Consider the following 23,645-nt stretch of genomic DNA (forward strand, 5'->3'; position numbering starts at 1 on the left):
TGAGTAGAAAGTGACTCTAAGAAAAAAGGGAGGAAGAGCCTTGGAATGTATCTATTTTTCCTCAAAAGTGTTTTGTAAACTGCCTGTGCCCCTCCCCAGACTATAAACAACATTTATGAGAATATTTCTACATCAGTTCACAGATACCTACTTCATCTTGTTTGACATTTGGATAACAGTAAGAATTCCTTCCCCCCATAACTTATTTAATCACCTGTTTAGGGGCATTTAGGCTATTTCTAGTCTTCACTGTTATAAACAATCCTACACATAATTACTTAGTTCCTCATAATTAATGTGTAAATAACAGAAGTAAAACTGACCAGTGGAAGGATTTGCACATAGTGCCAAAAACATTGAATACTTACAACTGGTCCTGAAAAAAAAAATGTGTATACAGAGTGTTTACCTCCCAACATCTATGTCAACACTGAGCATTAATAATTTTTAATTTTTAGTCTTAATCTTTACTTTTAAAACATAAAATACTTTTAAAACACTTCATAATTTAATATTTCTTTGATAATAAAGAGTAAACATTTTACCCCATGTTTCTTGGTCAGTAGCATTTTTGTGTGTGGATGTATGAGATACTTTTTTTCTAACCAATTTTTCCATTAAGGTATTAATATTTTTCTTAGTGATTTACAAGCATTTTTACTTACTAAGGATAGTAATGTTACTTATACAGTTATTTTTTCCAATTTGCCAATTATCTTTTTAATCTTGTTATGATGATTTTGCCATGCAGGCTTTAAAAAATTATATAGTAAGATCTTGCAATCTATTCTTCGATGGTTTCTGATTTTTGGCCTTCTCCAACTAAAATTATAGATAGCCCTTAACCTTCCCATGCTTAATTTTCACAAGGTGGGGGTGTCTATATTACAGTGCTCTTCTCAAACTGTCCTACCAATGATGAACACCAACATTCAGACATTCAATGTTTATGACAATTATTTTTCCAAATTAACTAATGTAGGCAATTGTCAAAATCCTTGACCAAAAAGTAACATATTAATTTGACTGAAATAGAATTAAATTTATATATTGACATAGGGAGAATTGGTATTTTTAAAACATTTTTTATGTTTATTTATTTATATTGAGAGAGAAAGTACAAGTCAAGGAGACACAGAGAGAGAGAGAAGAGAGACAAAATCCCAAGCAGGCCTGCACTGCCAGTGCAGAGCCTGATGTGGGGCTTGAACCCATGAGCTGTGAGATCATGAACTAAGCCGAAGTCAGACACTTAACCGACTCCTCCACCCAAGTATCCCCCATCTTTTTAAAACATTTTCCTTTTTTTAAGTTTATTTATTTATTTTGAGAGAGAAAGTGCAAGTCAGGGAGGGGCAGAGAGAGAGAATCCCAAGTAGGCTCCACAGGGAGAATTGGTATTTTTAAAAGTACTGGTCTTCCCATCTGGAAATACAGTACTTTTCTTAATCTGTTCATTTCTTCTTTCAGCACTAGTGGTAGCCAGCCTCCAACATGGTCTCTGGTGATACATATCCTGTTGTTAGTGCCCTAGTGCAGTCCTCTTGTACATTTTATCTGGGTTGTTCTGAGCGATTCCAGAATTCCAGATTCGAGTAGAAGTCACAATATAGAATTCCAAAAACTTTGCTCCTACTGTCTCTTGGATTACTCATTCTGGAGGGAGCCAGTCACCATGTTGTGACGACACTCCAGTAGCTCTTAGAAGAGAGGTCCGGTTAATGAGGAACTGTGGCCTCCTGTTGACAGTCAATACCAACTTGCCAGCCATGTAAGTGAGCCATCTTGGAATCCAATCCTTTAACCCCAGTCAAGCCTTTAGAAAACTATGACCCTAGCCAACATTTTAACTGCAACCTCTCAAGAAATCCCAAGCCAGAAACATCCAACTGAGCTTCTCCCAAACCCCTGACCCTCAGAAACTGTGTTAGATAATTAACGATTGTTACAGAATTAGTTGTTAAAATTTGGTGTAATTTTTTATAACAGTTACAGACAGCTAGAATGGTCCTTTAGTTTTATAGTTTCTTCATAATGTCTCCTATCTATTTTAGTAAATTCATCCCTTGGCATTTGACTGTTGTTGTGTACAATATCCTGAAGAGATAAAATGTATCTGTCATGTCATTTACAAAAATCACTCTAATATACATTTCAGATACTATATTTGTTGTAATGCTAATATAGATTTCAGATACTCTATTTATTGAGGACAGAGGAGCTGGGTCACCTCGATGTCATGAGGATAAACAGTGAAGACATAGAACACTCTATTATAGATTCTTAGTAGTGTCCACCATTTTAATAAAGGTAGATAATGGAATGAATAAGCTCAACTCAAAAGGAATGAACAAAGTATATTCACTGCAACATCTTTCTCAATCCCCAGTTCACTTTTTTCCTGCCACTATGCCACATTCCATATAAAGCAGCTGGGGCATTTGCTGAAAGAGTTGAGAACTGCAAACCTAGAAAGAGAGGGTTTCCCATGGGGTCTTATCCAGTGTTTTGTTTTAACTTTCTCACAATAGGTTCTTTAAAGTTTTATTTATTTAAGTAATCTCTACACCCCATGTGGGGCTCAACTGAACTCATGACCCAGAGATCAAGAGTCACATGCTCCTCCAACTGAGCCAGCCAGGTGCCCCAACTTCAAGACAGTTTTCTAATGTCTAAAAAATACGTAACACCCATTCATTAGTATCAAAAGGTCCTTCCACAAGACCAGGCATTCCTGGCATCTTGGTGACAAGGGTAGAATACAGAACTGACTATATGGGTTTTTCCCAATATCCTAAGCAATCCTAAGATCCTTGCTCAGACAAGTCTGTCACAGAAGAAAATTCTAGAAGTGCTCTGTATCTGTCAGAGTCCAGTCAGGAGACAGAAACTACATGAGCAATTTGCCAAGAAAAAAAAAAAATTTAAGAACTATTATCCAGTGAAAAGACACTAACTATTAAAAGGGGGTAAAGAGAACTCTAAACAATATATGAATAGCAAATATAGGGAAGTACAAAATACTCAAGATAGAAACAAACTGGGAAAGAGCCTCCCTCCCCAGGGCTGAGATTCAGATATCAATAGAAGAGGGTAAGGCTGTGGCCCATTGGTTTAGGAAGACTGAGGTGTCAATGGTGGAGGTTAGCAAGGAGGGAAAGGCTGCTGGGGTACTCCCTGGGAAGCCACCCACTGCGGTGGTGGTGGTGGTAGTGACATTCGTTGGGAAGCTGCCACCATTATGGGAGTAATGCCCTGCTATAGGAGTAAGAAAAACACTAGAATCAAGAAAAACTGGGTCCTCTTGCAGTGGTCCTCCAGCGCCCTCTACTGGCAAGGGCTAGCTAGCATTATTCCAGCCGGCAACGGAGAAAGAGTTTCTACTCCTCAATTCTAGAAATATGAAGGACAAAGAAAAGTGGATTTGGTACATACATACAATGGAACATTATTCAGCCATAAAAAGAATGAAGTCTTGCCATTTGCAAAAACGTGAAGCTAGAGAGTATTATGCTAATTGAAATAAGTTAGTCAGAGAAAGACAAATACCGTATGATTTCATTCATATGTGGAATTTAACAAAACAAATGAGCAAAGAGAAAAAAAGAGAGGCAAACCAAGAAACAGACTCTTAGCTGTAGAGAATTGATGGTTACCAGAAAAGGTGGGGGGGGGGGGAGTGGGGGGACGGGTGGATGAGTGAAATAAGTGACAGGGATTAAGAAGTGTACTTACTTGCTGTGATGAGTACTAGGTCATGTGTGGAAGTGTTCAATCATTGTATTGTACACCTGAAACTAATATTACACTGTATGTTAATTAAGTTTAACTTAAAAACTTTTAAAAGAGTGGATCTGGAACTGTGAGGCCATAAGTTGATGACTGGTATACACTCTAAAGCACAATAAAATACAGAATGTTAAGGATCATTAAAATTTTTTTTAGAAAAGAAATCATAGTGTAGCTGGCCTCAGATTCCACCTTAAAACCGGAAATTCAATACAGCTCATCCAAACGCTCCATCATAATCCTCCTCCAAGAGCCTTCTCTACACTAGTATTTTCCCTTTATGGACAAGGTATCTAGTAAGTCAAAGAATGTTCACAGTATATTTCCTTTTCCAGCCGTCAGTCACGTTCTCTGAGAGAGAGGCAATGAAGTTCAGGATTCTTGTGAGACCACAATTCTCTGAAAATAAAGACTCTCCTGAAATACCAAATTATTTTTATCACAATTTCTATTTTCCTTTCATCTCATTTCATTATGTGAAATTAAATACATCAGCATGGATGCAATAAAAAGAGAAATAATAATGAATTTCTGACCCATGGGGAGCGACCATGAGCCCATCACCTTCATTCTGCAGTTATTATCATGCAGGGGGAAAAAAAAAACCCAGCAATCTCTACTCTTGCTTGGAAAAAGCACTCAAGATATATATTGCACCTGGAGGATATAAGTCTATGATCAGACCTGCTTTGGGCAACAAATTCTTGCTTCTTTCTTACTTCTGTTGGCATCTTCAGCATAATAAGCAATTTAATCAGCTCAGCTTCATGAGAATGCTTCAGATATTTGCATTTTAGCACTACTTGTCTTCCTTTTTCCTTATTAAAATTGGCATCTACCATGTTATGACACAAACTGCAGAGCCAAGCACCCTGGGCCAATGACAGCACAAATACAGCTGTTTGTTCTACATCCTAAGCTTTGGTCTCTGCCACTTGTCCTTGAGACCTGCATTTTTCCAGATATAGAAGATCGATGCTGCCTCTGCCCTACCCAAAACAAATCTGCAGAGAGATGTATTTTATTATTGTTAATAAAACTGCTTAAATAAGAGTTCTTCAGCAAAAAAATATCTCTCTTGCATGTTAAAGCACTGACAAGGCAGGGAAAAGGTGAGAACATTACAAATAATTGCAGCAGTGATGTGACACTTGCAGAATTTATGTTACTATGTTTGTACACTGTATTCTACAGACAGTGAGAAAGTGTGCATATCAATAAATTAGATACTAGGTTGGAAGCACCACTAAAAAAAACATCAGGTTGCAGTATATTTGCAAAATGAAATCAAACAATCAAAGGGGCTTAGTTTTCAAGCAGCCATCTCCCTTAGCAACTAGCTTCTAGATATATCAATTCAGAATTACTATTAAAATGCTAACTTATTGATTTTTTTAAATCTCATATGTAAAGTGTGGGAGAGACCTCCTTGTGTTCATAAAATCCATTTTCCCACACAGTCCACCTTGCATCAATGGGTGGCCATTGAATAATTCTCATTAAAGGAATGGGGGGGGGGTGATTTATATCACTTTCCTGACAAAGCTTTTTGGAAATGGGTGTGGCTCTTTACCACTCTATTTCTCCTTCCATCAGCCGAATGCAAAAGAGACAATGGTCATAGGACCTGAAGAACCAGAGAACTGGAAGGAGCCTGGGTCCCTGAGTCACAAGAAGGTCAGACTCTCACTGACCAAACCTATTATATTTTCTTCATGAGTCAGACAAACTTTTATTGGGTTTGAGCCATTATAGATTTTGAGGTCTCTGAGTATTATATATTTATTTATATATTACCAAAAGAGAAGAATCATTTTTAGGTCAATTAAAATGTCTGGGAATCTGATCTCTTCTCAAATGATATTTTATCCTAGTCATCTATTCTTTCTAGCCCTAATTTTATCCATCAAGAGTGTAAATTTAATCGACATGCCCACAGAAACATCTTCAAAAACACTTAAAGTGCAGTTTTTAAAGTATGGCCAAAAAGTTGTTTTATCAATCAATATTTCATGTTTTGAGGCAGTCTGGGGATGCACCAGATGACAGAGAATTTTTATTACATTTGGGCTTTTGGCATGTGCCAGCACTTTCCCACTGACATTTATTCAAAGTGACCAGTGACCTACAAAGCCACCAAAATATCCGTCAAAGCAACTGAATCATGTTCCAAATCACAAACACTTTATGGCAACATGAATGATGCTTTTCAAAACTCAGTATTTTCCATATTGTGTTTCATGCTCAATACATATTATTGAATTTAATTGGTCAGATAGGAAAAGGCATCCATTTCTCTTAACTTAGATTCGATTGACTAAAATCATCATTCCAAATATGCTTTGTAGTTTTGATAATGGATTTCACATTCTTTTCTATACCTAATGCCACTTAACTTGGTTTTCAAGGTATAGGTATAGGTAATTACCTTATAGCTTTCCTAGTGTCAAATCCAATGACTTTTCTCTAACCTCATTTCCTCTTTTTTATTTGCTTTAATTTTGTTTTTGAACCTGCAGAACACCTCTTTCCAAAATTATATTTCCTCCTGGTTGTAGCAATTCTATGCAATAGTAGCACACTCCCACTACATCTACTTATTTTTCTCTTTGGTCACTGTTCCTCTTTCTTTTCTTACAGGCTTTTCTTGAAGCTATTTTTCTCTCTCCCACTCTTTAATCCATGGGCTGATGATGCCCAAATTTTTGTATCTAGTTATGCCAATTTTCCTGAGATCTCAAATGCCTGTTGTCAATCACTTAAAGAACGCACATTTTCCTGACCTTCTCTTCCATTTCTACATACCAACATCTTTTCTTCCTCAATATGGATATCTATTCCCTTACATACCTGTTCGCATTAGTCTGTGGCATCAAATTCTGCCAGTTTTGAACCCTTTGAATAATCACTGAATTAGCCGCCTTCATTTTCCATTTAATTTTTTGCCAAGTCTTTTCAGTGTTCCCTGCAAAGTGCCTATTGAATTCTCCTTTTATTGCTGTGAGCAGCATCTTTACAGATGCTCAATCCTCAAGTGTGGGCTTGATAATCTTACCTGAAGTGACTATAACTCCACAGGTCCTCCAGCCCCAACTCAAAATAGAGGTTACCAGTGGTTCTCAAATCTGGCTACATGTTGAAATCCCTGGGGAGCTCTTAAGAACAGACCAATGTCAGGGCTGAGCACTAGCATTTTTATTTCTCCCAGATGATTATAATATACAGACAAAACTAAGAACCACTTAAGTATTCCATTTCTAGGCTATGTTAATTCTTGGGGGTTTTAAATTTTCTGTGGATGTAGTATATCAGATTCATTCTTTCATTATATTTGCTAAGTAACTATTGTTGGTATATTAAAAAAAACTATTGATTTCCACATACTGATTTATAGGTACAAATCCTTTTGAATTTTTTTCATCTCTAAGAGACTTTAAGTGATAATTGTGGGCTTTCCAAAGAAATAAATCATATTTATTAGTTCCTTATTGCTCCTATAACAAGCTACAATAAACTTAGTGGCTTACAGTGGCACAAATTTTATTATTCTGGAGATCAGAAGTCTAGCATGGGTCAGCAGGGCTATATTCCTTCCTGAGGCTCTAGAGAAGAACTTGTTTCCATGACTTTTCGTGCTTCTAGAGGTCACCTATATTCCTTTGCCCATGGCCCTTCCTCCATCTTCAAATCCAGCAGCTTAGCCTCTTCCTTCTTCTCTGACCTCTGCTTCCATCCTTCCATCTTTTCTCCACTCTAATGTTTCCTTCTCATAAGGACCCTTGTGATTACTTGGGCCTACCTGGGTAACTTAAGATAATCTTTGTATCTCATGAGCCTTAACTTAATCCCACCTGCAAAGTCCCTTTGGCCATTTAAGGTAATATATTCACAGGTTCCTGGGATAGGATGTGGATTTCTTGGAGAGAGGGATGTCATTATTCTTCCTACCATATCATCTTAAGACATATTGCCTACTCTGATTATATTTTTATACCCCTCCTTTCTCTTGGCTTTGTCAGTCCTTCCCCCCTTACTGTTGATAGTAATGACAGAGATGATAGAGATAATAGAGATAGAGATAGAGATAGAGATAGAGATAGAGATAGAGAAAGGAAAGGAAAGGAAAGGAAAGGAAAGGAAAGGAAAGGAAAGGAAAGGAAAGGAAAGGAAAGGAGAAAGATTGATTTATGTATAGGTATATATTCAGCTCTTCCCTCTTTTTACAGTTTATAATAATGATATAGATTCCCATATTGTTTGTAGGTTATTGTTTATCCATGAACATAGCCATTTTTATCTGGTCCTACTATTTGCTAAAAATATTGTTAGGGTGAGTGGGGAACTTAGAATAGTGTCCTCTCTCTTGGGGGGACACCTTCCTCATTTCCAGAGTTCCCACTTTTGGAGTTAAGATTATTCAAAGATCCCAGGCCTTCTGTGTAGTTTAGTATTATTGATCTTTGCCCAGCTGAATCAGAAGAGGAGTTCAAAAGCCACCCCAGTCATGTGACTGGGCACCTCAATCTTCTTCCCAGTCCAATGGGCCACAGCCTTACCCTCTCCAATGATATCTGAATCTCAACCTTAGGGAGCGAGGCTGTCTCAGGAAAAGGAAAGATGGCATGCATTACTAATAGTATGAAACTGGGCTTCTAAGGATGGGTTTCTTATTTCTCTCGAGGCAGGCTCACACTCTGATCATCCTCAGTTTTACTAAAGGACTCTTTGTTTAGGACTTTTAGGACAAGTTCACTAATATTTAGAAATTTCTTACCCCTGTTTAGATTTTTGAAAATAGAAGTCTATGAAGGAGTCAAATGATTAACATCTAGATGCTCGTACTCCTTCTCAAGCACAAGTTCTCATTTTCTGTACTCTGAGTAAAGTCTGTTTCTTGCTAGACCACTTTCTAGACTTGTATGATGAGCAACTGAGAGAATAGACCAGACAGACTGAAAAAGGGGTAGGAGATGGGGGGAAAAAATGGGAGGAGAGAAATCAGCAGAGGTGATCTTACAAAGTGCCACATAGGATGTGTTATTCATCCATTTATTTGCTTGTCAAATGATCTATTGAGCATATTCAATATGTTAGACACTCTTCCAGGTCACGAGGACATAGCAGTAAACAAACCCATCAGGTTTCCTTTCTCTAGCTTACATCCCAGTTGGTGACGAGATAGTCAATAAATAAGCAAACATATAAACAAGATTAACTTCAGTGTGGTAAATTCTAACAAGGAAATAAGCAAGATACTAATATGGAAATGATGAGGCATGGGGCAGGTGAGGCGGTCAATGAGGTCCTCTTGGAAAAAAGCAACATTTCAACTTCTGCCTAAAGGATTAAATAGAGCTCCCCTTTGAAAATCCAGGGAAGGGGTATTCTGTCCAGGGGACATGAACCCTAAGACCAGATATAATTTGCCTCATCTGAGGCAAATGGAATGCCTCAGCACAGAAGGATGGGGGGAATATGTAGGAGAATCTAGTAATCCACAGGGTGAAGTTGGAGACAAAGGCAGGAGTCAGATGGTATACAAGCTCAAACTCATGTGGTCCAATCTTGGAGTAGTAGCTCAGTCTAGGAGCCAGAAACAATTAAGAATTAATTCAGTACTGAATGGGTATTTCCCCCCCCTCGGAAAAGTCTAGTTCATCCATTTGTAATCTGAATCTCTCTAACACCCTCTATTATCTTATTAGTCTTCAGTCCTACTGTTAACCTTCTCTTTCCGGCATCATGTATCCTGCTCTCTCATGGGATCAATCCAGTTAACATATAAACATATGTTCCAGTGAACTTTAAACAAAGAAAAGCCAAGGACTAGGTGGCTTTTCAGTGAATTCTACCAAATACATTAAAAATGATTTATCGCACTCCTCAAAATCTCCCCCAAAATTAAAGAGGCCAGCATTACTCTAATACTTTAGCCAGATAAGGGCACTAGAAGAGAGGAAAGCTAAAGGCCAATATCACTGATTAATAGAGACACAGAAATTTTCAACAAAATACTAGCAATCCAAATTTAATAGCACATTAAAAGAATCATACACCATGATCAAATGGGATTTATCCCTCCTAGATGAAAGGATGGTTCAATATATGTGAATCCACAAATGTGATATACCACATTCACAGAATAAAAGACAAAAATCGTATGATCACCTCAATAGATTCAGAGAAGGAGCGCCTGGGTGCCTCAGTCAGTTGAGCATCCGACTTCAGCTCAGGTCGCCATCTCGCAGTCCATGAGTTCGAGCCCCACGTCGGGCTCTGGGCTGATGGCTCAGAGCCTGGAGCCTGCTTCCAATTCTGTGTCTCCCTCTCTCCTTGCCCCTCCCCCGTTCATGCTCTGTCTCTCTCTGTCTCAAAAATAAATAAACGTTAAAAAAAATTAAAAAAAATAGATTCAGAGAAGCATTTACCAAATTTCAACATACCTTCATGATATAAACTTTCAAGAATTTGGACACAGAAGGGAACAAACCTCTACAGAATAAATGTCACATATGACAAGCCCACAGCTAACATCATACTCAACAGTGAAAGGTTGAAAGTTTTCCCTCTAAGATCAGAAGACAAGATTGTCCACTCTCACTACTCCTATTAAATAGAGTACTAGAAGTCCTAGCCAGAGCAATTAGGAAAGAAAAAGAAATAAAAAGCATTCAAATTAGAAACGAAGATGTAAAACTGTCTGCCGACATGATCATTTATATAGAAAATCCCAGTCGCCAACAAAAAACTGTTTAGACGTAATAAACTAATTCAGTACAGTTTGAGGACATAAAGTCAACATATAAAAATCAGGTCATTTTCTACACACTAAAAATGAACTGTCTGAAAAGGAAATATGTAAAAACAATCACAATCCCACTTATATCAAAAGCAATAAAATTCTCATAAATAAATTTAACCAAAGAAAGTCAAAGATCTACACACCAACAACTGTAGGGCATTAACGAAAGAAACTGAAGAAAACACAAATCAATGGAAAGATAGCTTTTGTTTATGGATCAGAAGGTTAATATTGTTAAAATGTCTGTACTACTAAAGCCATCTATATTCAATTCAATCCCCATCAAAATTCCAATGGCATTTTTCACAGATTTAGATCATAAAATTCATATGGAATAAAAAAAAAAACATAACGAAAGCAATCTCAAGAAAGAACAAAGCTGGAGGAATCACACTTCCTGATTCAAACTACATTACAAAACTTTAATAATCAAAATAGGATGCTACTAGCATAAAAACAGACATGTAAACCAATAGATCAGCATCAAGAGCCCAGAAATAAACCACACACATACAGTCGATTAACATTTGACAGGGGAAACCAGGAATATTCAGTGGGGAAAGGATAGTCTCTTCAATAAATGGTGATGAAAAAACTGGATATTCCCATGCAAAAGATGGAAATTGGACCTCTATCTTATACCACTCATAAAAATCAATTGAAAATAGATTAAGGACTTAAATATAAGACCTGAATCCATTGATATTCTTGGGAAAAACAGAACAGAAAAAGCTACATGACACTGATCTTGGCAATGATTTTTCGGGTATGACATCAAAAATATAAGCAACAAAAGCAAAAATCAACAAGTGGGACTACATCAAACTAAAACACTTCTGCAAAGCAAAAGAATCAACAAAATGAAAAGGCAACCTATGAAATGGGAAAACATATTTGCAAACTATCTACCTGATAAGGGATTAATATCCAAAATATATGAGAGACTCACATAACTCAATAGCAAGAGAAAAAAATCCAACTAAAAAACGGGCAGACTTGAATAGATATTTCTCCAAAGATGACATACAAATGACCAGCAGGTACATGAAAATATGTTCAACACAAAGTCATCAGGTAAATACAAATCAAAAAACCAATAAACTATCACCAAACCTGTTAGAATGGCTGTAATCAAAAAAATAAGAGATAGAAAATGCTAGCAAGGCTGTGGAAAAAAGGAAACCCTGGTGCACTGTTGGGCAGTAGGGAATGTAAATTGGTATAGCCACACAGAAAAAACAGTAGGGATTTTTTTCTTTTCTTTTCTTTGTAATATATGAAATTTATTGTCAAATTGGTTTCCATACAACACCCAGTGCTCATCCCAAAAGATGCCCTCTTCAATGCCCATCACCTACCCCCCCCCTCCCACCCCCCCATCAACCCTCAGTTTGTTCTCAGTTTTTAAGAGTCTCTTATGCTTTGACTCTCTCCCACTCTAACCTCTTTTTTTTTTTCCTTTCCCTCCCCTATGGGTTTCTGTTAAGTTTCTCAGGATCGACATAAGAGTGAAAACATATGGTATCTGTCTTTCTCTGTATGGCTTATTTCACTTAACATCACACTCTCCAGTTCCATCCACGTTGCCACAAGGGGATTTTTTTTTTTTTTCATTAAAAATAGAACTACCAAATGATCCAGTAATTTCACTTCTGGATACATTTCCAAGGAAAATGAAATCATTATCTTAAAGAGGTATCTGCACCCTAGGTTCACTGCAGCATTGTTTACATTAACCAAAACATGGAAACAAAACTAAGTACCTGTTGATAGATGAATGGACAAAGACATAAGACATAAATACAGATATATCATGGAACAGTATTCAGCCATGAAAAAAGAAAATCCTGCTGTTAGAAACGACATGGATAGACTTTGAGGGCATAATGCTAAGTGGAAATAAGACTGAAAAAAGGCAAATACTGTATGATCTCATTTATATGTGGAATCTAGAAAACCTGAACTCACAGAAGCAGAGAGTAGAATGGTGATTTCCAGATGATAAGAAATGGGGAAAAGGGAGCAATGTTGGTCAAATGGTATAAATTTTTCATTATAAGATGAGTAACTTCTGGGTGCAGCATGGCTACTACAATTAATGACACTTTATTATATACTTGTGAGTTGTCATGAGCATAGAGCTTTAGTGTTGCCACCATAACAACAACAAAATGGTAATTACGTGTGGTGAAGGATAAGCTAACCTTACTGTAGTAAACATTTCACAATATATACAGATATATCATTGCCTACAGTTTAAACTTGTACAGTGTTCTATGTCAATTATACCTCAGTAAAGCTGAGGTGAGGAGAAGAACTAAAAAAACATTTCTGGGGAAAGACAGTCAAGAAATGAAGTGCAGTTAGAGAGGATTGTGGGATCAAGGGCATGTTATGATGTTGGCACTAACTTGTTCATATGCTCACTGACTTGATCCCATTAGAGAGGGGGATGCATGAAGCAGGAAAGAGGGGCTGTGTTAACTATAGGACTGAATTCTTCTAAGAAGATAGAGAGGATTGGAGAAATTCAGATTACAAATGGAGAAGCTAGGCTTTCCAGAGAAAGTGTAGCACCGACTTCTTAATTGTTTCTAACTGCTAGATTGAGATACTACTCCAAGGCTGGACCAAATCACTTTGAGTGTACATTTGAATCACATACTGGTTTTAAGTTGCTACATCCATTATTGGCAAATGCCCTTCAGAGTTAGTGAATTTGTAGCTATTTCTTAATTTTATTGTGGAGAGAGATTACAGTTTTATTCTTTTACTGTTTCAGGCTGAAGATAGGAGAAAAGAAAAAAACGCCACCCGTTCTCAATAATATTTGCACAGAAATTCTTTACAATTTTAAAGTAAGACCAATGGCACTATTATTTAGTTTTATGGTTTTCTCCAGAAACTCAGTTTTAAGCATCTATATCATACTGGCATCATGGATTATGAATTTTAAAACTAAAAATTCTCTCTCCCTCTCTTCATCTCCTTCTCCCTGCCCTGCCTTCCCCACCCCAACATCCCCCCCCCCCGCCCCCTGACACCTCTCTGTCTCCCTTCCTCAAAGACAACACAGTTTAAATACTATTGGCTTGAAAACCAGAGAGCATTTTCCTCCTCTCAGTGTTTTCTCTAAGGGTATCCTAGGAAGATGCTTAATTAGAAAATATAGCGATTTAAATGTTTAATTCTTTTAACTAGGTCCAAAACAACATGACTATATTGCTGTAATTTATTTTTTACCAACATTTTCAAGCTAATTTTCTAATTAGTAGGACTGAGTTGAGATATTATCGACTAATTAATGAAATTAACTTATTATTTTCATAATAATATCATATAATCATCAATCACACTTGAATATGGGTTAAGAATTTTATGCTGGTTTATTAACAGGCAGTGTAGGATGCTTTGTTGTATCATATAAAAGCCCAAAGAACAAAGATGGCTTCTGTGCATGTGTATTAAAAAGCCTAACTTTTTAATCCAGACAAATGGACTCCATCTTCTTCTCAGAACTGTTCCTTAAAATTCAAGGGATAATTCATACCTCTCTCATATCATTTATCCAAATTCAACCTCAGAATATAGGAGAAATAACAAAGTGTAAAATTAATAAACCCAGGTTTATATCCTAGCTCTGCTTCCTAAGAGCTTGGAACCATGGATAAATCAATTCTCAATTATCCCTAAGAATACCTGCCCCACCAAATTATTGTAAGAACTAAATGTGAAAATGTTTGTAAAAGCATTTTAAACCATCAAGTCATATAAAAATATATTGTCTGTTATATTTATCATGTCTTTATCATCATCATCATTTGGACACATCCCAGAACTTGAGCCCTCATTTAAAATCATTAAAAATAATGCCTTATATAATGATTATTTATGTATATATTTATACAACTCCAGATAGCAAGCAGCTTGGTATTAAGTTAAAACCAGGTCTTATTTTTATTCTCTCCCATACACACATTCCCATAAATGTGTGTTGAAATGTTTATTAAGTGTTTTATAAGCTTGTTCCCACATTTTTAAAATGCTTCCTATCCACACAGCCCTCAATTTTAAAGTAACTCACACTTACAGAGCTCTTACTTCCAGCTAGAAACTGTCCTGAGCATTTTAGATGCAAAACCTCACTTAATCATCCTAACAGCTCTGCAAGGTATGGTACTGTGGTAATCTCTTCCTTCAAAATGAGACTTTGCTATGGTAGACAATTTCAACTTCTGAAAACATTGTGCTTACCTTAAGACACTAGAAAGACAAATGGATCAGCTGGTGGTCCCAGTCTTGGGGAATGTGTCAGGAGAAGAGATCTGTATCACATCTTTGACATCCATTACAGTTAACACAGGAAACTTCAACTTCCTTGCCTAGCAGATTTTGTGACATTTTCACTAACCTCTTAACTGAGAAAAAGCTGAGCCATTGGTTTGTCAATTTAGATAATTTTAAAGATGAGAGGATAATTCGTGTCAACTTCACTCCAAAAGCAGCATGACAGGGATACAGGTTTCCACCAACACAAGCTTTGGAAAACATGCCCCATAGGGGCCTAGTTTGTACCTCTCACAGGGCCTAAGACAGTGTAAACAACATGGGCTCTCAATGCCTAATGAATGTAAATGAATCAAGATTGCTAAGTTAGATGTAATAATAGCAGAAAAGTCAAAGCAAAAAATGACAAGCAGGTTATTGGAGAAATAAAGAAGATAGAAGGCAAAATGCCTTTCATTTCAGAAGTAACAAGTGTGGTAAATTGACATGGGGTACACTCTGGGAATGTGCTTAATGACAGATAATTTGAGTTATTTCAAAACTTGCCAAGACAAGAGAAAGATGAGACAGCACTCAGAATAAATTTGAACAAAAAAATGTGAACAAAAAAGTCTCTATTTGATCAAACCACAAGCTTTGTTAAATGGGAAAATTGGGTGAAAATACCTCTCAGTTTTAAAATATTCATCAAATGTAAAACATTAATAGTTTACAGCATTTGGCCTCTCACCTTTGCCAAATCATTCCTTCTGTGAGAAGGTGGGACTACCATAAGTGGGGGGAGAAAAACATGGGATTTCAAGTCAGACCAAGTTCACATGGGATCGCTCCTACTCTGACCTTGAATAATTTACTAATCCTCTCTCATGGTGCTTCTCAAATTGTAGGGGAGTTATAAGAACCATGTAGGATGCTTGTTAACATATGGATTCCCAGGTGCAACTCACAGAGATTAGTGATTAATAAGTATACGGTGGGATTGGGAGGGAAGATGGCAGCGTAGGAGGACGCTGGGCTCACCACACGTCCTGCTGATCACTTAGATTCCACCTACACCTGCCTAAATAACCCAGAAAGCCACCAGAGGATTAGCAGAACCAAGGAGCCAAGCGCAGAGGAGAGGCCCACGGAAGAGGGTAGGAAGGGCGGCAAGGCGGTGCGCACTCCACGGATTGGCGGGAGGGAGCCGGAGCGGAGGGGCAGCTCGCGGGCCAAGCAGAGCCCCCGAGTCTGGCTGGCAAAAGCGGAGGGGCCGGACGGAGTGTGTTCCGACAGCAAGCGTGACTTAGCGTCTGGGAGGTCATAAGTTAACAGCTCTGCTCAGAAAGCGGGGAAGGCTGGAGGACAAAGGGAGGGAGAGTTGCCGAGCCCCCGCACGACAGAGCTCAGTTTGGTGGGGAACAAAGGCGCTCGCCAGCGCCATCTCCCCCGCCCATCCCCCAGCCAAAATCCCAAAGGGAACCAGTTCCTGCCAGGGAACTTGCTCGCTCCGCTCAAACACCCAACTCTGTGCTTCTGCGGAGCCAAACCTCCGGCAGCGGATCTGACTCCCTCCCGCTGCCACAGGGCTCCTCCTGAAGTGGATCACCTAAGGAGAAGCGAGCTAAGCCTGCCCCTCCAGCCCCCGTGCACCTTGCCTACCCACCCCAGCTAATACGCCAGATCCCCAGCAACACAAGCCTGGCAGTGTGCAAGTAGCCCAGACGGGACACGCCACCCCACAGTGAATCCCGCCCCTAGGAGAGGGGAAGAGAAGGCACACACCAGTCTGACTGTGGCCCCAGTAGTGGGCTGGGGGCAGACATCGGGTCGGACTGCGGCCCCGCCCACTAACTCCAGTTATACACCACAGCACAGGGGAAGTGCACTGCAGGTCCTCACCACGCCAGGGACTCTCCAAAATGACCAAACGGAAGAATTCCCCTCAGAAGAATCTCCAGGAAATAACAACAGCTAATGAACTGATCAAAAAGGATTTAAATAATATAACAGAAAGTGAATTTAGAATAATAGTCATAAAATTAATCACTGGGCTTGAAAACAGTATACAGGACAGCAGAGAATCTCTTGCCACAGAGATCAAGGGACTAAGGAACAGTCACGAGGAGCTGAAAAGTGCTTTAAACGAAATGCAAAACAAAATGGAAAAGACGACAGCTCGGATTGAAGAGGCAGAGGAGAGAACAGGTGAACTAGAAGATACAGTTATGGAAAAAGAGGAAGCTGAGAGAAAGAGAGATTAAAAAATCCAGGAGTATGAGGGGAAAATTAGAGAACTAAGTGATACACTAAAAAGAAATAATATACGCATAATTGGTATCCCAGAGGAGGAAGAGAGAGGGAAAGGTGCTGAAGGGGTACTTGAAGAAATTATAGCTGAGAACTTCCCTGAACTGGGGAAGGAAAAAGGCATTGAAGTCCAAGAGGCACAGAGAACTCCCTTCAGACGTAACTTGAATCGATCTTCTGCACGACATATCATAGTCAAACTGGCAAAATACAAGGATAAAGAGAATTCTGAAAGCAGCAAGGGATAAACGTGCCCTCACATATAAAGGGAAACCTATAAGACTCGTGACTGATCTCTCTTTTGAAACTTGGCAGGCCAGAAAGGCTTGGCACGATATCTTCAGTGTGCTAAACAGAAAAAATATGCAGCCGAGAATCCTTTATCCAGCAAGTCTGTCATTTAGAATAGAAGGAGAGATAAAGGTCTTCCCAAACAAACAAAAACTGAAGGAATTTGTCACCACGAAACCAGCCCTACAAGAGATCCTAAGGGGGATCCTGTGAGACAAAGTACCAGAGACATCACTACAAGCATAAAACATACAGACATCACAATGACTCTAAACCCGCATCTTTCTATAATAACACTGAATGTAAATGGATTAAATGCGCCAACCAAAAGACATAGGGTATCAGAATGGATAAAAAAACAAGACCCATCTATTTGCTGTCTACAAGAGACTCATTTTAGATCTGAGGACACCTTTAGATTGAGAGTGAGGGGATGGAGAACTATTTATCATGCTACTGGAAGCCAAAAGAAAGCTGGAGTAGCCATACTTATATCAGACAAACTAGACTTTAAATTAAAGGCTGTAACAAGAGATGAAGAAGGGCATTATATAATAATTACAGGGTCTATCCATCAGGAAGAGCTAACAATTATAAATGTCTATGCGCCGAATACCGGAGCCCCCAGATATATAAAACAATTACTCATAAACATAAGCAACCTTATGGATAAGAATGTGGTCATTGCAGGGGACTTTAACACCCCACTTACAGAAATGGATAGATCATCTAGACACACAGTCAATAAAGAAACAAGGGTCCTGAATGATACATTGGATCAGATGGACTTGACAGATATATTTAGAACTCTGCATCCCAAAGCAACAGAATATACTTTCTTCTCAAGTGCACATGGAACATTCTCCAAGATAGATCATATACTAGGTCACAAAACAGCCCTTCATAAGTTTACAAGAATTGAAATTATACCATGCATACTTTCAGACCACAATGCTATGAAGCTTGAAATCAACCACAGGAAAAAGTCTGGAAAACCTCCAAAAGCATGGAGGTTAAAGAACACCCTACTAACGAATGAGTGGGTCAACCAGGCAATTAGAGAAGAAATTAAAACATATATGGAAACAAACGAAAATGAAAATACAACAATCCAAACGCTTTGGGACACAGCGAAGGCAGTCCTGAGAGGAAAATACATTGCAATCCAGGCCTATCTCAAGAAACAAGAAAAATCCCAAATACAAAATCTAACAGGACACCTAAAGGAAATAGAAGCAGAACAGCAAAGGCAGCCTAAACCCAGCAGAAGAAGAGAAATAATAAAGATCAGAGCAGAAATAAACAATATAGAATCTAAAAAAAACTGTAGAGCAGATCAACGAAACCAAGAGTTGGTTTTTTGAAAAAATAAACAAAATTGACAAACCTCTAGCCAGGCTTCTCAAAAAGAAAAGGGAGATGACCCAAATAGATAAAATCATGAATGAAAATGGGATTATTACAACCAATCCCTCAGAGATACAAACAATTATCAGGGAATACTATGAAAAATTATATGCCAACAAATTGGACAACCTGGAAGAAATGGACAAATTCCTAAACACCCACACTCTTCCAAAACTCAATCAGGAGGAAATAGAAAGCTTGAACAGACCCATAACCAGCGAAGAAATTGAATCGGTTATCAAACATCTCCCAACAAATAAGAGTCCAGGACCAGATGGCTTCCCAGGGGAGTTCTACCAGACGTTTAAAGCAGAGATAATACCTATCCTTCTCAAGCTATTCCAAGAAATAGAAAGGGAAGGAAAACTTCCAGACGCATTCTATGAAGCCAGTATTACTTTGATTCCTAAACCAGACAGAGACCCAGTAAAAAAAGAGAACTACAGGCCAATATCCCTGATGAATATGGATGCAAAATTCTTAATAAGATACTAGCAAATCCAATTCAATGGCATATAAAAAGAATTATTCACCATGATCAAGTGGGATTCATTCCTGGGATGCAGGGCTGGTTCAACATTCGCAAATCGATCAACGTGATACATCACATTAACAAAAAAAAAAGAGAAGAACCATATGATCCTGTCAATCGATGCAGAAAAGGCCTTTGACAAAATCCAGCACCCTCTCTTAATAAAAACCCTTGAGAAAGTCGGGATAGAAGGAACATACTTAAAGATCATAAAAGCCATTTATGAAAAGCCCACAGCTAACATCATCCTCAGTGGGGAAAAACTGAGAGCTTTTTCCCTGAGATCAGGAACACGACAGGGATGCCCACTCTCACCGTTGTTGTTTAACATAGTGCTGGAAGTTCTAGCATCAGCAATCAGACAACAAAAGGAAATCAAAGGCATCAAAATTGGCAAAGATGAAGTCAAGCTTTCGCTTTTTGCAGATGACATGATATTATACATGGAAAATCCTATAGACTCCACCAAAAGTCTGCTAGAACTGATACATGAATTCAGCAAAGTTGCAGGATACAAAATCAATGTACAGAAATCAGTTGCATTCTTATACACTAACAATGAAGCAACAGAAAGACAAAGAAACTGATCCCATTCACAATTGCACCAAGAAGCATAAAATACCTAGGAATAAATCTAACCAAAGATGTAAAAGATCTGTATGCTGAAAACTATAGAAAGCTTATGCAGGTAATTGAAGAAGATTTAAAGAAATGGAAAGACATTCCCTGCTCATGGATTGGAAGAATAAATATTGTCAAAAATCAATACTACCCAAAGCTATCTACACATTCAATGCAATCCCAATCAAAATTGCACCAGCATTCTTCTCAAAACTAGAACAAGCAATCCTAAAATTCATATGGAACCACAAAAGGCCCCGAATAGCCAAAGTAATTTTGAAGAAGAAGACCAAAGCAGGAGGCATCACAATCCCAGACTTTAGCCTCTACTACAAAGCTGTCATCATCAAGACAGCATGGTATTGGCATAAAAACAGACACATAGACCAATGGAATAGAATAGAAACCCCAGAACTAGACCCACAAACGTATGGCCAACTCATCTTTGACAAAGCAGGAAAGAACATCCAATGGAAAAAAGACAGTCTCCCTAACAAATGGTGCTGGGAGAACTGGACAGCAACATGCAGAAGGTTGAAACTAGACCACTTTCTCACACCATTCACAAAAATAAACTCAAAATGGATAAAGGACCTGAATGTGAGACAGGAAACCATCAAAACCTTAGAGGAGAAAGCAGGAAAAGACCTCTCTGACCTCAGCCGCAGCAATCTCTTACTCGGCACATCCCCAAAGGCAAGGGAATTAAAAGCAAAAGTGAATTACTGGGACCTTATGAAGATAAAAAGCTTCTGCACAGCAAAGGAAACAACCAACAAAACTAAAAGGCAACCAACGGAATGGGAAAAGATATTTGCAAATGACATATCGGACAAAGGGCTAGTATCCAAAATCTATAAAGAGCTCATCAAACTCCACACCTGAAAAACAAATAACCCAGTGAAGAAATGGGCAGAAAACATGAATAGACACTTCTCTAAAGAAGACATCCGGATGGCCAACAGGCACATGAAAAGATGTTCAACGTCGCTCCTCATCAGGGAAATACAAATCAAAACCACACTCAGATATCACCTCACGCCAGTCAGAGTGGCCAAAATGAACAAATCAGGAGACTATAGATGCTGGAGAGGATGTGGAGAAACGGGAACCCTCTTGCACTGTTGGTGGGAATGCAAATTGGTGCAGCCGCTCTGGAAAGCAGTGTGGAGGTTCCTCAGAAAATTAAAAATAGACCTACCCTATGACCCAGCAATAGCACTGCTAGGAATTTATCCAAGGGATACAGGAGTACTGATGCATAGGGGCACCTGTACCCCAATGTTTATAGCAGCACTCTCAACAATAGCCAAATTATGGAAAGAGCCTAAATGTCCATCAACTGATGAATGGATAAAGAAGTTGTGGTTTATATACACAATGGAATACTACGTGGCCATGAGAAAGAATGAAATATGGCCTTTTGTAGCAACGTGGATGGAACTGGAGAGTGTGATGCTAAGTGAAATAAGCCATACAGAGAAAGACAGATACCATATGGTTTCACTCTTATGTGGATCCTGAGAAACTTAACAGAAACCCATGGGGGAGGGGAAGGAAAAAAAAAAAAAAAAGAGGTTAGAGTGGGAGAGAGCCAAAGCATAGGAGACTGTTAAAAACTGAGAACAAACTGAGGGTTGATGGGGGGTGGGAGGGAGGGCAGGGTGGGTGATGGGTATTGAGGAGGGCACCTTTTGGGATGAGCACTGGGTGTTGTATGGAAACCAATTTGACAGTAAATTTCATATATTAAAAAATTAAGAAAATAAATTTTAAAAAAAAAATAAGTATACGGTAAGGTCCTGGAATCTGATTTTTAGTAGGCACCCTAAAATATTCTAATAATGATGGTGGCCAGTGATTCTCACTTAAATAGTGCTCTAGGCATCAATAATTTCTTATCTCCGTGGAAGAAATGATAATACCCACAGGAGCAGGGGTTTTATTGTTGTTTTTTTTTTTTTGGGGGGGGGTGGACAGATTACCGAGATAACCAATGTGAAATTCTATAGTTTAGTGTTGGCACTTGGAGGTGCCACATAAATGTTATCAGGAGTACCCCAAAGGTACATAGGTGTCATCTAACAAATCCATCCCCACTGCTTCTGCTGCCCCCAAGCATTAAAGCTTTCCTGACAGTCCATACCGTTGCTGCCATCAGCAGAAAATGCATCAGAAAATTATCTAAATGAGTGAACCAAATTTCAATGTCTTAAACATATCTGAAGAGGCAATTCATGAAGAAAAATGTACAGAATTGTACCTAAAACCTGCTGTCCTAAACCCAGTTACATACAAATGCTCAAACTCACCTATACCTCAGTATCTAGTCAAAATAACAGAAATGGCTTCAGTTATTTTAAGTAGGGAGAATTTAATACTGTTTCTCCAAAGTGCTGGAATGACTGCAGGAAAAATTAAGAGAATAGTTTTTTCAGTTATCAATAATGACAGAAGCCTCTCTTTTCTAATAGGATTGCAGGAGTGAATGGGAAAATTATGTTACTCAAAGCCTGTAATTGCTGTGTCCTTGATGTTGGAAGCATCCACTGTTGTTGTTGGAATGACAGTTCTGCTACTTGGTAGAAAGCTAAGATACCACCCCTCTACCGATACTGCTGGAAGTCCACAGACACACTCCACTGTTGCCCACCATCACCGATTCTGCCGGAGCCTGAGCCCATAAGAGCGATGCTGCTGAAGCACTGAGGTGTCTGCTCCTGCTGCCATATTGCCCTACCACAGCCACAGCAGGCAGACACGATGCTGCTGACGTTGCTGGACTGTCTGCTGCCACTGCACTTCACGGAACCCTCTACCCAAGCAGGACCTCAGGAGCTCATTCTTCTTCCGAGGAATCACCAACACAGGAGTATCTGCTTCTTTTTTCCTATATCTTCCTTTTTCCTACTTTCCAATATCTCTTTAGTGTCCCCCACTGGAAGAACCTAACCAGAAGTCAGCTGGCCAGGAATTCTGAGAACTGTGGTTTGTAGGCTTTTAACCTCTCCTGATAAAGAGGAAAGCACAGAAGGGACAGAACGTTGCTGAGATCCAACAAGACATCAGAACAACCTGCCATGTATCTCTTACTGGATAGGAAATAAGTCCATTTGTGGGAACTGCCCAGGTATCAAATGATCACAAGACTCTCTTTTTCATTCTTTCTTTAGCTGACCAGAGGAAGGATAATAGAAAATCTTAGGAATAAGGCCAATACATTTGGGATTTTGCAGTATGAGTTCATCAGAATTTAGGTTTTAGAGATTTTACCATGACGGTGAATATTTTTTAGTTGGAGTTTTCCAGCATAGTACATGGTGGTTACTTCCTTCAGGACTCACTTACTATCTGCAACCTATCAAATTAGTTCAGCCCAGGAAATTTTCTTCTCCCCGGAACTCTTACCATACCTACTTAGCATCTAAAATACACTATTTGGGAAATATTTGCTATGCAAATATATGCCTTCTGGAAAACTGGATCCCATGTCTTATGACTTTTTAAGATCTAATAGCCAACAAAGGTCCTTAAACATGGTAGTCATGTGATAAATGTTTGCAAGAATGATATTACAAAACAAATACAACTTAAATAAGGAATTTAAATAAAGAAAAATTTGGAATA

At 38.6% G+C, this 23,645-nt stretch overlaps 1 long non-coding RNA gene across 1 annotated transcript; it reads left to right on the plus strand.

Moving 5' to 3' along the window:
- The first annotated feature begins 1,647 nt into the window (after positions 1 to 1,647).
- Positions 1,648 to 23,645, plus strand: LOC109247253 (uncharacterized). The gene is made up of 2 exons (XR_002071661.2): positions 1,648 to 1,771; positions 22,493 to 23,645. It is a non-coding gene; the product is annotated as an uncharacterized LOC109247253 (long non-coding RNA).

The sequence above is a fragment of the Panthera pardus genome, unplaced genomic scaffold (genome assembly GCF_024362965.1).
Source record: "Panthera pardus isolate Hobbes unplaced genomic scaffold, ASM2436296v1 HiC_scaffold_3, whole genome shotgun sequence".
Classification (NCBI taxonomy): domain Eukaryota; kingdom Metazoa; phylum Chordata; class Mammalia; order Carnivora; family Felidae; genus Panthera; species Panthera pardus.